Source organism: Pinus tabuliformis, chromosome 1_1 (genome assembly GCF_031772625.1).
Source record: "Pinus tabuliformis cultivar Carrire ecotype Pingquan chromosome 1_1, CPIR1, whole genome shotgun sequence".
NCBI lineage: Eukaryota > Viridiplantae > Streptophyta > Pinopsida > Pinales > Pinaceae > Pinus > Pinus tabuliformis.
The window spans coordinates 354,340,451-354,358,072 of record NC_142297.1 but is presented as its reverse complement, the minus strand read 5'-3'; positions in this window follow the sequence as shown (position 1 = coordinate 354,358,072).

Sequence of the window (17,622 nt, the reverse complement as noted above, 5' to 3'; positions counted from 1 at the left end):
TTTGGTAAATTTTTCTCTTATTAAATATATATTTTTTAAGTGCTCAAAAAGTTTTTAATATATTGTTTTTTTAATTCAAATTAAATATATTTTAATCAATAAATTAAATTAATATATCAAATATTAATTATAATATTTTGCAAATTATTGGTTTTTAATAGCTTGATTATTATTATATTATTATTTGGTTGATGTGTGTTAGTTACACTAGAGCACCAAACCTCTAATCTTGAAAAGTAGGTTAATATTAAGAATATTATATTAAATTTATTACAAGTCATTATACGATTATATCATTATTAAAAGTTATATTTCAATTTGTTATTGTGAAATGGAGATGCTACAACTTTTTACATAAACATAAAATTTTACTAATTTTTTTTTTAACAAGATCAGATAGTGGATATATTACCAAAAGTTGAGGTGGACCAATCTCTTATTACAATCAACTGTAGCATAAGTGGAAACTAAGCCGTGAGAATGTGTTGGGGACGCAACCCCTTCTCCTATGCTTATATTGAAAAATTCATAGGTTTCTGTAGCTATTCTTGAATACTGTCTAACATATTGTCCTACTAGTAAACCAAATTTACATAACATTGATTCTATGGTATTTTTTCATGGTTTGTAGACTGACTACTCCTGGGAGGGCTGATTTTTCTTGTCTTGGATTCCATTTGGTTTGCTTCCTTCTTTTTCCCCTTGCGCTGCTTGCTGTTCCTTCTGTTGTTGTGCTGTTCCTTCTACTTGCTGTTCTGTCTGTTGGTTGTTCCTTCTGTTGTTGTGTTGTTCCTTCTGCTTGTTGTTCCTTCTGTTGGATGAGGTTGTTCCTTCTGCTTGTTGTTCCTTCTTTTGTTGTGCTGTTCCTTCTGTTGTTGTGCTGTTCCTTCTTCTTGTTCTGCTTGTTGTTTCTTCTGTTGTTGTGCTTTTCCTTTTGCTTGTTGTTCATATTGTTGTTGTGCTGTTCCTTTTGCTTGTTGTTCCTTCTATTGGCTGCGACTGTTCCTTCTGCTTGTTGTTCCTTCTGTTGTTGTGTTGTTCCTTCTGTTGTTGTGCTGTTCCTTCTGCTTGCGGTTTCTTCTGTTGTTGTGCTGTTCCTTATGTTGGCTGCGACTGCTTGCTTTTCCTTCTGCTTACTGCTTGGCGTTCCTGAGTGTGAATGATAGGGAGGAGAGGTGTTGATGGGGGGAGGGAAAGAGGTGGAGGTGGTCGCTAGAGGGGGAGAGAGGTTGATGGCTGGAGGTTTGTGCAGCGCTGATGGCTGGAAGCTTAACATCTCTCCAGAGAGCTCTGAAGTGAAGAACTCCTCTGTGTCTGGGTTTTATTTCTAAATTCCGAGTACAACACTCAATCTGAGGGTTGAGGCCAATGAATGCAGATCTGCCTGTTGTAGCTTGATTAAGGCAGAGGGTGAAGCGAGCAGGGTCCTCCATTGAGGCTAAGGTTTCCTTGAGGTAGTAGACAACCTTTATTTGCTAGAGAGTTTGCTTGCTTGTTTAAATCCCGCAGAATGTGGTAAGAGTCAACTCTGTCAAATTCTTTCAAAGTGTTTCAGATTTGCTGCAGGGTTTTGTTTAATGTAGGGTTACAAAAATGATCTTTGGAGTTTAAAACTTTAATCAGAAGCTATGAGTCTCCGAAAATTTGAATTATTGCATGGACAACATGCGCGATACCCAACAGAGATTCCAATGAAAATCTAATACTCGTACATCCGCATATAAATGAAAACCAATGTTGACATGGTAACCAGTCAATGTCACCAGGTGAGTAACCACGGGGGTTCGGGACTTTAATCCCATCGGTTATAATAATGTTAAAAAAACAAAAATTTACCTTTATTTTTGTACATAGTAATTGGAGGTGTGACATATTCCTTTGATGTATCTTTGCACTTTTAAGGGAAATTGCTAGTTATTCCTATTACAAACATCTTCTTATTTTGAATATCATTCATTCATTAAGAGTGTAAAATCTATCTTATGTGGTTCAGTTCGCACAAAAACCTAAGTGATCTCTACCCCTTAAAATATAATGTAAAAATAAAAATATATCTCTCACATACTATTAATAAATCTTTTTAAATTACATATGTGAGTTTAAATAATCATTTTAAATTATATAAGTAATTTTAAATAATATATTTTTTATTAGATCATATTAATGATTAGCCATTTTATAAATAGGATTATAAAATAATTATACTCATTAGCAATAATTTTATCACCTTCCCAAAACAAATCAAATGCCCATCCTACACCTTGATGTGATCTATGTATTTCTGATTAATTAATAGAGGCAAAGGGCAAGAACATGTTCAATTTGATAGCCAATCAAATTGAACATAAATAAATTACATTATTTAAAAAAAACCATATATTTCAATGTTTAATGTTACACTATAGATTTTTTGCAAATATTTTTGGTCAAACCCAAACTAATATGGGTTTGACCAAAAACACATTGCAATATCCACTCCTTCGTGATAATAACTAAAAGAATACAACATTATATATATATATATATATATATATATATATATATATGTATGAATGAAAATGATCATAAATATAATTAATTTTAAATATAATTAATTACTTAATATTTCAAATACTTAATTTACAAAACATATGAGTATATTTAGATTTAAATTTAAATAAAATTTAAATTCACATTCACATGATTTTAAACAAAATTCCCTTTACTTTTTAATGAGTCAAAATAATCAAAATAGTCACTGAAATTTTAATTCATTTTGCAACCATCCACAATTTTAAGTAAAGCTTTGGGAAACTAGAAACTTTTTATAAATAATCTAATTAATTTTAAAATTTTCTGTATTCATAAGAAAAGACACTTTGGGAAATACAGGATAAAACGGGTAACAAATCCAAGGAAACCATTTCCAAAATACAGATACATAAAAAGAAGAAATGCTCCAGTCAAAGATGGATGTTGTTTTATCTGTAAGAAAAAATGACACTTTGCTGCTAAATGTCCTAAAAATACTTCATCAAAATTGAAAAAATGTATGGAAATGGATGACTTTGTAGATAATTGGTCTGTTGTAGATAGTGAAGATGAATGCTCTGATGCATATATTCTATCTAAAATGGAAGACACAACAGAAGAAGAAGGTCTAGAAACAAGCCAGAAAATGAATATTTGTATTGGATCAGATTGTGAGATAAAAATAGAATCAGAAACCATAAGCGAATACAGTCAGACATAATTAAATGAAATGGACAACATATCAGAAGAATCAGGGGAAGAGAGAAACATGCAGAACTGGCAACAATCAAATGAAAAGGAAAGGTAAACGACATATATTCAAAAGCTCCAGTTCCCAAGAACATTGATTACTCTACAGAATTCTCCCAACAATATGATTTAGAAGTTGAAGCGAACGTGATGAAGAAAATAGTCAGAGCAAATGATCTATTGTACATAATAGTAGAAATTCAATCAGGTAAGGATTAGGTTGAGGTAGATGCCTTCATTGATTCAGGAGGTTCAAACAATTTGGCCAGGCCAAGTTTGTTCAAATCCTCATGGAAACCATTAAGGAACATAATCAATTCAAAAACCATTGGAGGTAATGTAACTCTCACCCATTATGTAGATAATATTCCTATGAAGATAGGAGGTTGCATTATAAAAATATCAGCAATCCAGTATTATGATCAGTCAAGTAGTCTGATATTGGGCATGCCCTTTATAACATCAGTCCTCCCAATGACAATAGCTAAAGATAAAATCATCTGCAACATCAAGAATAAGGTAGTTTGTGTAAATAGAATTTCTTTAGTAGAATCAGATGTAAAAAGCAGAAAAACTAACAAAAAAAAAGATGAGGAAACTAGAAAAAGATAGCAATGATTGGCAAAAATTATCGCAAACATATGAAGCAAAAGAAAAACAAAATCATCTTAATAAAGCTATCAGAGAAGAAAGCTGGTAATAGGAAAAAAAATAAATCCAAAGAAAATTACTCAAATTCTGTTCTAGTGATCCCCAAGAATTCTGGGACAAAACAAGTCCAATGCAGGACATTGAAACACTCCACGATAACGGAGTGCAAGGAGGTGCTATTCCATGCACACCTCAAGATGAACAAGAAATGAAAGCTTAGGTAAAGGAACTTCTTAAACAAAATTTAATTGAATAATCTACATCTCAGTATTTGTGCTCAACTTTCATTGTTAGAAATCATGCAAAAGTGGTAAGGGGAAAAACCTGAATGGTAATCAATTATAAACCACTTAATGCAATCATAAAGGAATTCAAATATCCACTACCAAAGCAAGAGGTTATAATGCAAAAGATACAGAAGTAAAAAATCTTCTCAAAATTTGATATGAAGAGTGGATATTATCAAATACAGATTAAACGAGAAGATCAACACAAAACAACTTTCACTTGCCCGACCAGTTTCTTCCAATGGAATGTAGTTCCATTTGGTCTAAAAAATGCACCTGCTTTCTTTCAACGACGAATGGACAACATCTTTAGCAGGTATGATTTCATAATTGTATATATTGGTGACATATTAGTTCATAGTGAAAATATTGAAGAACATATTCCCCATCTGTATACATTCATAAGAGAAGTGGAAGCACATGGGATTGTGTTAGCATATCGAAAAATAAATGGTTCAAAGAAACTATTGAGTTTCTAGGAATAATCGTCATCAATGGACAAATTTAGATGCAGTCCCACATTGTACAGAAGATAACTAGTTTCCCAAATGAATTACAAGACAAAAAAAAATCCAAAGATTTTTGGGAATTCTGAATTATGTACATAAATATATTCCTAAATTATCTGAAAAAACATAAGCTATTAGAAAACACTTGAATGGCGGATGGAGCAGTTTAGCGACCAAATCAGTACAACAGATAAAAAAGGAAGCACAGAGCCTGCCAAAACTCAAACCTCCAGGAACAAGACAATTAATTCTTCAAACAGATGCATCAGATGAATACTGGGGAGCGGTATTGCTTGAAAAAGGAGAAAATCAAGAAGAACAAATATGTGCATATAAATCAGGTGAGTTTTCTCCTAGTCAGAAGAATTATTTCATAGCAGAAAAAGAAACTTTGGCTATATTCAATGGAATCCAAAAATTTGAATTATATCTTGCACCCGTTAAATTTATAATCAGAATAGATTGCAAGAATTTTCATTTTTTCTTAAATGAAAAAATTGGATGACAAATGGCTAGAGGCAGATTACTATCCTGGCAAATATGGTTCCAACAATATGAATTTGAAGTTCAATGGATACCAGGAAACTCAAATTGGTTAGCAAATGTGTTAACAAGAGAAATGAACAAGATGTTCAGATTCATATTTCATACTCAATCAAATTCTCCTTTAGAGATGTCAGGAATAGAAGATAACCAGACAACATTAGGACAAAGGCTTCAGCTTTTAGAACGAAAAATACCACAAGTTACAGATGAAATAAATAGGCTGGTAGGAATGAGAATGAGAAGAAATGAATGGATTAACAAAATAAGAGGTTATAAAACAAAAAACATCAGTACTCAACTAGGAATCAGGGATGAACTCTGCAAAATTTATCCCTATGAAGGGATGAAGGTAAAAATCTTATTCAGATCACTTACAAGTATGTGGCCTATCACATGGAAACCACAAATGATACAGGTTCTAAAAATCATCAACTATTATCAGTTAGTCAAATGTGTAGATGGAATGGGGATATATAATTCAACCAAACTTTTAGATCAAGAAAATATTCCTATCCAAGAAGAAATAGCAAAATGGCTTAGGTCATTAAGAATCCCAAATTTTTGGGAAGAATTAAATCAGGCTTTCTATCAAAGTTGGGGAGAAGACTATGAAGCAGATGGCATCTTTCCCATGTTTAATATTCTGGAACCTCATGCCAATTGGAAGATGCAAAAAAAGAGAGAGATATGAATATCTCAAAACATTGAAAGATCTCTGAAATATTTAAGGATGACATATACACCGTGGGAAACCATTGGTTTAACAGATGATTTATCATTTAACCCATTTGATCAATTATGGGAAAAAGTAGGAATATCAGCAAGAGCCTTCAGAATGGTTTACAATAAACAATTATTCAAGATGTTTCAAAATGGTTTCGAACCTTTTTAGAAAAAGCATTATCTCACAAAAAGGAAATTATCCAAGAAGGAGAACGAATAATTGGAAAAGATAGAACAATCAGATTAATTATCAATGTCAAATCTTTAATCACTTTAATAATTTGTTCAAGAAATTGGAATGATGATACATTATGTTTGATTTGTTTGATTTTCTTGATGTTAACCTCAGGAAGCTGTAGCCATGTGATGTTTGATAATCAGTGGCTTAGAGGAAAAGACATAAATCTGCAATGTATGCAATGGATAAAACACTCAATTGATAAAGAAATCAATTTCTCTGATGTTGCTGGAATAGAACTACCTCTCAATCATGTCAAACATCTAAATGCTGATAAAAGTTGGATTCAAAGTTTCGAAGTAGACAACTTAGAACATGCAGATGCCCTATGCAAAAAAGAAAGATACGATATGATGGGTAAATAAATAAGATCGAAATTGGACAATCATAAAAAACTAAAGAGGTTGATCCAGCACCGCCATGGTATGAAGATTCTCAGCTGGACCCCATTATAGAGGTAGTGGATATCGAATATATTCTAGAGGCTCTAGAAAGACAAAAGGCGTAAGATGCCGATAAGACTTGCAACGACTTTGGAATGGATCTGTGCATCTGTGACTACAGTCACAGTGAATAAAATTGTACATAAGAATATTTACTTTTGTAAAAGAAAGATTGAGTAGACACTGTGCAGGTACGATTCCCGGCAAGACCCTCAATCATTCTAGATGCTTAGTTTAGGTTTCAAATCTAGATTTCAAATCCGAAGAGACTTCTCTGGTCTATAAATAAGTGTTTTTAACAAAGAAGGAGCATTGTTCAGAACGAGCCCTCTTATGTTGTTATTCACATGGTATGTACATTTTGTTTGATTTAATATAGAAACCTGTTGGGTCACCCGTTTGAGGACAGTTCTGTAATTCTCAAAAGACCTTGGAGAGTATAAGGTAAAAATGAAGACCTGAAGAGTGGTCATGGTTCACGTCTCTCGGTGAGAGAATTAGCCCGACGTTCGTCTTTCTATTTGTCAAGTAAGTACTGAGTACTGAGTCCAGCATCTATTTTTGCTAAAAATAGATACCTTTGATACCATGGTTAAGTAGAAAGCAACATGTATTCTTTGGATTTAAAAAATGTGATTGAGTGGTTGTGGTTCACGTCTCTCCGTGAGAGAATTAGCTCGACATTTGTCTTTCTATTTGTCAAGTAAGTACTGAGTACTGAGTCTAGCATCTATTTTGGTATCAGAGCCCCGTTCTATTTCTGGTTATTGTTAACATGGATAGAATGATGAAAGCATTTTCTTTGGTTAATAGAACTCGTATAGATGAAGTAAGTTGTAAAGAAGCTGAATATGAGATAGAAGAACATCCTTTAATAGACCCGTCCAAAAGGAACCCCCCTGAGCTCACAAGCTCCCAGGTCTGTAAAGATACTACTATGTCTATACTTACAAAGAAAATCATTCTTAAAAAATTTGAATTAAAAATCCGCATCTCTGGGGAAGCAACCCAAATTGTTGGGTTAAAACTGTTTCAAGATAAGGAGATAGAAAAGTTTAAAGAATATGTAAAAGCCAAAAAATATGCATATATGCATTTTGGAGGAATAAGACTTGGTTTAGTTCTATTATTCGGGAATGGAATAAATGCTCCAATCTTAGCAGAGCTATTCGACTCTAGATATCTAGAATATGAGCAGGCTAGAATTGGGTCCATAATAGTGAACCTGATTGCAGGATGTCAGTATGGTACTATTTATCCAAACTACACCATGAGCCTATCAGGCAAACATCTAAAAGATGCGTGGAAGTTAATGGTGGGAGTACAACATCTAAAAATGTTACCAAAGTTTGAATATTTGTCAATAATAATGCAAGCTTCTTTCCAACTAACAAATACAACTCATCCGAAAATGAAACAGACCATACTTAAAGACTGTGTCACTACAAGCTTAGCGACCTCAGATGCCCAAGGGGTGACATATGAAGAAATAGGACTACTAGAAAATTGGTACTTTGAGTATCAAGCTGCAAATAAAGAAATAAAGAAAGAAAAACGTCTGCAAAGGATAGTTTCATTTGAAGGAAAGATTCAAATTGTTTCTTCACATTTAGATTAGATCGAAAGACCTATATTTCGACCACCCAGGTTATCTATAGATATCCCACAAAATCTGGTAGACATAGAAAGGTCTAGTAGACCCAGCAACAGTAGGTCGAACAGATCTAAAAGTAGCACTTGTCTAATTATTTTCGAAGAAAAACCTTTCATGACTAAAGAATTCAGATTTAAAGGGATTATATTTCAAGAAAAATCATTACTAAAAGGCTACAAGTGATTAAAAGACTCGACAAACCAGAAAGCCTTCAGAACTACTAGTTCATCCTCAATACCCGCAGTCGAGGAATGATAATTTCAGAATAAAAGGTTTCACAAAGGTGGAAAATGGCCACCTAAGACTAAATACTGCAAAACCAGTGACAATAGGTCACATCAGCTAGCTACAAGAGTAGACTGTTCTCCTCCGATAGATCATTCAACAACATCCCAGAAAGATTTAGAAGAATCTTATCAACTTTCAAATCATATTTCTAATTGGTGTAATCATGCAAAGGTAGCCATAGATGATTTGGGTTGTCAAGCAGAACAAATTCTGCAAAATCTAAAGTTAATCCACAATAATCAAACTTTAGATAAACAAACAAAAGATGAGAGAAGGAAGAAAAGAGAGCTTAAAAAAAAAAGAAAAAGTCAGAATTTAACAGTTTTGAAAATCTAGGCATATGGTAATCCCATAAAGAAGATTCTGAAGCTACAAGTTCTCAATCTGTTGCTGAACGCAGTAGGACAAAAGTTTTGTCTTTTTCTGAGGGGGAGCGTTTAAGTAGAAAGCAACAGGTATTCTTTAGATTTAAAATAGGTGATTTGAAATTAGAAGATGCAGCCAAGAAATTTCCAAGCTTTATCAAACCCATTTTAAACGAAGCACATGTTTCCTATTCTGTACCAAAGTATCCAAAAGTAGAAGAAGATCTAATGGCATCCAATAACAATGGCTATATTCTAGATTTAGATCATACAAACAACCCAAAAGCCTCGATCAGGGTATGGATTGGTGCTTTATGGAAAATTCAAATAACAACCAAATTATATAATGCTGCATTATTTAATTTGGCAGAGAAAAGAATGACTGGAATAGTCTACACATGGTGGAGAACACCACCACAAGAAGAAAAAGAAGAGGTCATCCAGGCAAGATTATAAGTTTTTGAGCAATTAATTAGGACTCAGTTCTGTATAGAACTAGAAGACTCTCAAAAACAAGCAATGGTGGATCTGGCCCGTATGGAATTAAAAGATGCCAAAATATTAGAAGATTTCTCCAAAGAATATTTTAGGCTGGTAATAACAACTGAACTAAGTAATGATTTAATGACTAAAGTCACATTTCTATCAAAACTCCCACACAACATAGGTGACTTAGTAATGAAAATTTAGAAGAAAGGGATAGAAAGTTGCAAGCTATCTATTGGGTAGATCTCATAAATCATTGTAAACAAAAACTGAAATATCTTTGCTGGCAGAAAAATGCTCAAGAAAATGCTACCAAACCATCACAAGAATGTTGTAAAGAAATATTCCCATGGACTCCGATGAAAAGAACAAATCATAAGAAAAGCCACTTCAGGAAATACATGATAAAATGGGTAGCAAATCTAAGGAAACCATTTCCAAAATACAGATACATAAAAATAAGAAATGCTCCAATCAAAGATGGATGTTGTTTTATCTGTAAGAAAAAAGGACACTTTGCTGCTAAATGTGCTAAAAATACTTCATCAAAATTGAAAAAATGTATGGAAATGGATGAATTTGTAGATAATTGGTCTGTTGTAGATAGTGAAGATGAATGCTCTGATGTATATATTCTATTTGAAATGGAAGACCCATCAGAAGAAGGAGGTCTAGATATAAGCCAGAAAATGAATATTTGTATTGCATCAAATTGTGAGATAGAATCAGAATCAGAAACCATAAGCGAATACAATCAAACATAATTCAGCGAGACAAACGACATATCAGAAGAATTATAGGAAGAGGAGAAACATGCAGAACTGGCAACAATCAAATGAAGAGGAAAGGTAAATGACATATATTCAAAAGCTCCAGTTCCCAAGAACATTGGTTACTCTACAGAATTCTCCCAACAATATGATTTAGAAGCTGAAGCGAACCTGATGAAGAAAATAGTCAGAGCAAATGATCTATTGTACATAACAGTAGAAATTCAATCAGGTAAGGATTGGGTTGAGGTAGATGCCTTCATCGATTCAGGAGGTTCAAATAATTTGGCCAGGCCAAGTTTGTTCAAATCCTCATGGAAACCATTAAGAAACATAATCAATTTAGAAACCATTGGAGGTAATGTAACTCTCACCCATTATGTAGATAATATTCCTATGAAGATAGGAGGGAGCATTATAAAAATATCAACAATCCAGTATTATGATCAGTCAAGTAGTCTGATATTGGGCATGCCCTTTATAACATCAGTCCTCCCAATGACAATAGCTAAAGATAAAATCATCTATAACATCAAGAATAAGGCAGTCTGTGTTAATAGAATTTATTTAGCAGAATCAGATGTAAAAATAAGAAAAACTAACAAAAACAAAATATGAGGAAAAGAAAAGGATAGCAATGATTGGAAAAAAGTATTGCAAACATATGAAGCAAAGGAAAAACAACATCATCTTAATAAAGCTATCAGAGAAGAAAGCTGGTAAGACGAACAAAAGGAAATCCAAAGAAAATTACTCAATTTCTGTTCTAGTGATCCCCAATAATTCTGGGACAAAACAAGTCCAATGCAGGACATTGAAACACTCCATGATAATGGAGTGCAAGGACGTGTTATTCCATGCACACCTCAAGATGAACAAGAAATGAAAGCTTAGGTAAAGGAACTTCTTAAACTAAATTTATTTGAAGAATCTACATCTCAGTATTCGTGCTCAGCTTTCATTGTTAGAAATCATGTAGAAGTGGTAAGGGGAAAAGCCCGAATGGTAATCAGTTATAAACCACTTAATGCAATCATAAAGGACTTCAAATATCCACTACCAAGGCAAGATGTTATAATGCAGAAGATACAGAAGTATAAAATCTTCTCAAAATTTGATATGAAGAGTGGATATTATCAAATACAGATTAAACTAGAAGATTGACACAAAATAGCTTTCACTTGCTCGACCAGTTTATTCCAATGGAATGTAGTTTCGTTTGGTCTAAAAATGCACCTACTTTCTTTCAACGACGAATGGACAACATCTTTAGCATGTACGATTTCATAATTGTATATATTGAAGAACATATTCTCCATCTGTATATATTCATAAAATAACTGGAAGAACATGGTATTGTGTTATCATATCGAAAAATAGAATTGTTCAAAGAAACTATTGAGTTTCTAGGAACAACCGTCATCAATGGAAAAATTTAGATGTAACCCCACATTGTACACAAGATAACTAGTTTCCCAGATGAATTACAAGACAAAAATCAAATCCAAAGATTTTTGGGAGTTCTGAATTATGTACATAAATATATTCCTATATTATCTGAAAAAAAAGGAGCTATTAGAAAACACTTGAATGGCGGATGGAGTAGTTTATTGACCAAATCAGTACAGTAGATAAAAAAGAAAGCACAGAGCTTGCCAAAACTCAAACCTCTAGGAACAGGGCAATTAATTCTTTAGAAAGATGCATAAGATGAATACTAGGGAGCGATATTGCTTGAAAAAGGAGAAAATCAAGAAGAACAAATTTGTGCATATAAATCAGGTGAGTTTTCTCCTAGTCAGAATAATTATTTCACAATAGAAAAAGAAACTTAGGCTATATTCAATGGAATCCAGAATTTGAATTAAATCTTGCACCCATTAAATTTATAATCAGAATAGATTGCAAGAATTTTCAGTTTTTCTTAAATGCAAAAATTGGACGGCAAATGGCTAGAGGCATATTACTATCCTGGCAAATATGGTTCCAACAATATGAATTTGAAGTTCAATGGATACCAAGAAACTCAAATTGGTTAGCAGATGTGTTAACAAGAGAAATGAATAAGATGTTCAGATTTAGAGTTCATACTCAATCAAATTGTCCTTTTGAGATGCTGGGAATAGAAGATAGCCAAACAAAATTAGCACAAGGCTTCAACTTTTAGAACAACAAATAACACAACTTACAGATGAAATAAAAAGGTTGGTAGGAAACATAATGAGAAGAAATGAATGGATTAACAAAATCAGAGGTTATATAACAAAAAAATTAGTAATCAACTTGGAATCAGGGATGAACTCTGCAAAATTTATCCCTGTGAAGGGATGAAGGTAAAAATCTTATTCAGATCACTTACAAGTACGTGGTATATCACATGGACACCACAAATGATACAAGTTCTAAAAATCATCAACTATTATCAGTTAGTCAAATGTGTAGATTTTGGAATGGGGATATATAATTCAGTCAAATTTTTAGATCAAGAAAATATTCCTATCCAAGAAGAAATAGCAAAATGGCTTAGGTCATTAAGAATCCCAAATTTTTGGGAAGAATTAAATCTATCAAAGTTGGGGAGAAGACTATGAAGCGTATGACAACTTTCCCATGTTTAATATTCTGGAACCTCATGCCGAATGGAAGATGCACAAAAAAGAGAGAGATACGAATATCTCAAAACATTGAAAGATCTTTGAAATATTTAAGGATGACATCTACACCATGGGAAACCATTGGTTTAATAGATGATTTATCATTTAACCCATTTGATCAATTATGGAAAAAAGTAGGAACATCAGCAAAAGCCTCCAGACTGGTTTACAATAAACAATTAATTCAAGATGTTTAAGAATGGTTTCAAACCTTTCCAGAAAAAACATTATGTCACAACAAGGCAATTATCCAAGAAGCAGAACGAAGAATTGGAAATGATAGAACAATCAGATTAATTAGCAATGTCAAATCTTTAATCACTTTAATAATTTGTTCAGGAAACTGGAACGATGATACATTATGTTTGATCTTCTTTGATGTTAACCGCAGGAAGCTGTAGCCATGTCATGTTTGATAATCAGTGGCTTAGAGGAAAAGACATAAATCTGCAATGGATAAAACAATCAATTGATAAAGAAATCAATTTCTCTGATCTTGCTGGAATAGAACTACTTGTCAATCATGTCAAACATATAAATGCTGATAAAAGTTGGTTTCGAAGTAGACAACCTAGCACATGCAAATGGCCTATGTAAAAAAGAAAGATACAATATGATGGGTAAATAAAAAAAGATTGAAATCGAACAATCATAAAACACTAAAGAGTTGATCCAACACCACCATGGTACGAAGATGCTCAGCTAGACCCCATTCTAGAGGAAGTGGATATCTAATATAGTCTAGAGGCTCCTGGTAACATTTTTAGATGTTGTACTCTCACCATTAACTTCCACGCCTATTTTAGATGTTTATCTGATAGGCTCATGGTGTAGTTTGGATAAATAGTACCATACTGATATCCTGCAATCAAGTTGCCTGTTATGGACCCAATTCTAGCTTGCTCATATTCTAAATGTCTAGAGTCAAATAGCTCTGCTAAGACTGGAGCATTTATTCCATTCCTAAATAATGGAACTAAACCAAGTCTTATTCCTCCAAAATATATATATATATATATGCATATTTTTTGGGTTTTACATATTCTTTAAACTTCTCTAGCTCCTTATCTTGAAACAGTTTTAACCCAACAATTTGGGTTGCTTCCCGAGAGATGCATATTTTTAATTCAACTTCTTTAAGAATGATTTTCTTTGTAAGTACATACATAGTAGTATCTTTATAGACTTGGGAGCTTGTGAGCTCAGGGGGGTTCCACTTAGATGGGTCTATTAAAGGTTGTTCTTCTATATCATATTCAACTTCTCTACTACTTACTTCATCTATACGAGTTCTATTAACCAAAGAAAATGCTTTCATCATTCGATCCATGTTAAACCAGAAACAGAACGGGGCTCTGATACCAAAATAGATGTTGTACTCAGTACTCAAAATAGATGTTGGACTCAGTACTTACTTGACAAATAGAAAGACAAATGCCGGGCTAATTCTCTCACCGAGAGACGTGAACCATGACCACTCCTCAGGTCTTCATTGTCGCCTTATACTCTCCAAGGTCTTTTGAGAATTACATAACTGTCCTCAGACAGGCGGCCCAACAAGTTTCTATATTAAATCAAGAAAATTGTACATACCATGTGAATAACAACATAAGAGGGCTCATTTTGAACAATGCTCCTTCTTTGTTAAAAACACTTATTTATAGACTAGAGAAGTCTCTTCAGATCTGAAATCCAGATTTGAAACCTAAACTAAGAATCTAGAATGATTGAGGGTCTTGCCAGGAATCGTACCCGCACAGTGTCTACTCAATCTTTCTTTTACAAAAGTAAATATTCTTATGTACAATTTTATTCACTGTGACTGTAGTCATAGATGCATGGATCCATTCCAAAGTCGTTGCAAGTCTTATCGGCATCTTACACCTTTTGTCTTTCTAGAGCCTCTAGAATATATTCGATATCCACTTCCTCTAGAATGGGGTCTGACTGAGCATGTTCGTACCATGGCGGTGCTGGATCAACCTCTTTAGTTTTTGATGATTGTCCGATTTCGATATTTTTTTATTTACCCATCATATCGTATCTTTCTTTTTTGCATAGGGAATCTGCATGTGCTAGGCTATCTACTTCGAAACTTTGAATCCAACTTTTATCAACATTTAGATGTTTGACATGATTGACAGGTAGTTCTATTCCAGCAACTGTCATCAGAGAGATTGATTTCTTTATCAATTGAGTGTTTTATCCATTACATACATTGAAGATTTATGTCTTTTCCTCTAAGCCACTGATTATCAAACATGACATGGCTACAACTTCCTGACGTTAACATAAAGTAGATCAAACATAATGTATCATCATTCCAATTTCCTAAACAAATTATTAAAGTGATTAAAGATTTGACATTGATAATTAATCTGATTGTTCTATCTTTTCCAATTATTCATTCTGCTTGTTGGATAATTTCCTTTTTGTGAGATAATGCTTTTTCTGGAAAGGTTCGAAACCATTCTAAAACATTTTGAATTAATTGTTCATTGTAAACCAGTCTGAACGCTCTTACTGATGTTTCCACTTTTTCCCATAATTGATCAAATGGGTTGAGTGATAAATCATCTATTAAACCAATGGTTTCCCATGGTGTAGATGTCATCCTTAAATATTTCAAAGATCTTTCAATGTTTTGAGATATTTGTATCTCTCTCTTTTTTGTGCATCTTCTAGTCGGTATGAGGTTCCAGAATATTAAACATGGGAAAGCTATCATCTGCTTCATAGTCTTCTCCCCTACTTTTATAGAAAGACCGATTTAATTCTTCCCAAAAATTTGGGATTCTTAATGACCTAAGCCATTTTGCTATTTCTTCTTGGATAGGAATATTTTCTTGATCTAAAAATTTGGCTGAATTATATATCCCCATTCCAAAATCTACACATTTGACTAATTGATAATAGTTGATGATTTTTAGAACCTGTATCATTTGTGGTGTCCATGTGATAGACCACATACTTTTAAGTGATTTGAATAAGATTTTTACCTTCACCCCTTCACAGGGATAAATTTTGCAGAGTTCGTCCTTGATTCCTAGTTGAGTACTGATGTTTTTTGTTTTATAACCTATGATTTTGTTAATCCATTCATTTCTTCTCATTCTCATTCCTACCAACCTATTTATTTCATCTGTAACTTGTGGTATTTGTTGCTCTAAAAGCTGAAGCCTTTATGCTAATGTTGTTTGGCTATCTTGTATTCTAGACATTTCGAAAGGAGAATTTGATTGAGTATGAAATCCGAATCCGAACATCTTGTTCATTTCTCTTGTTAACACATCTGCTAACCAATTTGAGTTTCCTGGTATCCATTGAACTTCAAATTCATACTGTTGGAACCATATTTTCCAGGATCGTAATCTTCCTCTAGCCATTTGCCATCCAATTTTTGCATTTAAGAAAAAATGAAAATTCTTGCAATTTGCTCTGATTATAAATTTAAGAGGTGCAAGATATAATTCAAATTTTTGGATTCCGTTGAATATAGCCAAAGTTTCTTTTTTTTTCTGCTGTGAAAGAATTCTTCTGACTAGGAGAAAACTCACTTGATTTATATGCACAAATTTGTTCCTCTTGATTTTCTCCTTTTTTAAGCAATACCGCTCTCCAGTATTCATCTAATGCATCTGTTTGAAGAATTAATTGTCCTATTCCTAGAGGTTTGAGTTTTGGCAGGTTCTATGCTTCCTTTTCTATCTGCTGTACTGATTTGGTCACTAAACTGCTCCATTTTCCATTCAAGTGTTTTCTAATAGCTTCTGTTTTTTCATATAATTTAGGAGTATTATTTATGTATATAATTCAGAATTCCCAAAAATCTTTGGATTTGATTTTTGTCTTGTAATTCATCTGGGAAACTAGTTATCTTCTGTACATTGTGGGGCTGCATCTGAATTTGTCCATTGATGACGATTATTCCTAGAAACTAAATAGTTTCTTTGAAATATTCTATTTTTCGATATGATAACACAATCCCATGTGCTTCCACTTCTTTTATGAATATATACAGATGGGGAATATGTTCTTCAATATTTTCACTATGAATTATTATGTCATCAATATATACAATTATGAAATCATACTTGCTAAATATGTTGTCCATTCATCATTGAAAGAAAGCAGATGCATTTTTTAGACCAAATGGAACTACATTCGATTGGAAGAAACCGACTGGGCAAGTGAAAGCTGTTTTGTGACGATCTTCTGGTTTAATCTGTATTTGATAATATCTGCTCTTCATATCAAATTTTGAGAATATTTTTGACTTCTATATATTCTGCATTATAACCTCTTGCCTTGGTAGTGGATATTTGAAGTCCTTTGTGATTGCATTAAGTGGTTTATAATTGATTACCATTCAGGCTTTTCGCCTTACCACTTCTACATGATTTCTAACAATGAAAGTTGAGCACGAATACTGAGATGTAGATTCTTCAATTAAATTTAGTTTAATAAGTTCCTTTACCTGAGCTTTCATTTCTTGTTCATCTTGAGGTGTGCATGGAATAACACCTCCTTGCACTCCGTTATCATGGAGTGTTTCAATGTCCTGCATTGGACTTGTTTTGTCCCAGAATTCTTGGGGATCTCTGGAATAGAATTTGAGTAATTTTCTTTGGATTTGTTTTTGTTCATCTTACCAGCTTTCTTCTCTGATAGCTTTATTTATTTTTTCTAAGTAAGTCTAAATTCTATTACTGTAACATAATAATACACTGAGGCTTTGGCCTCTGCA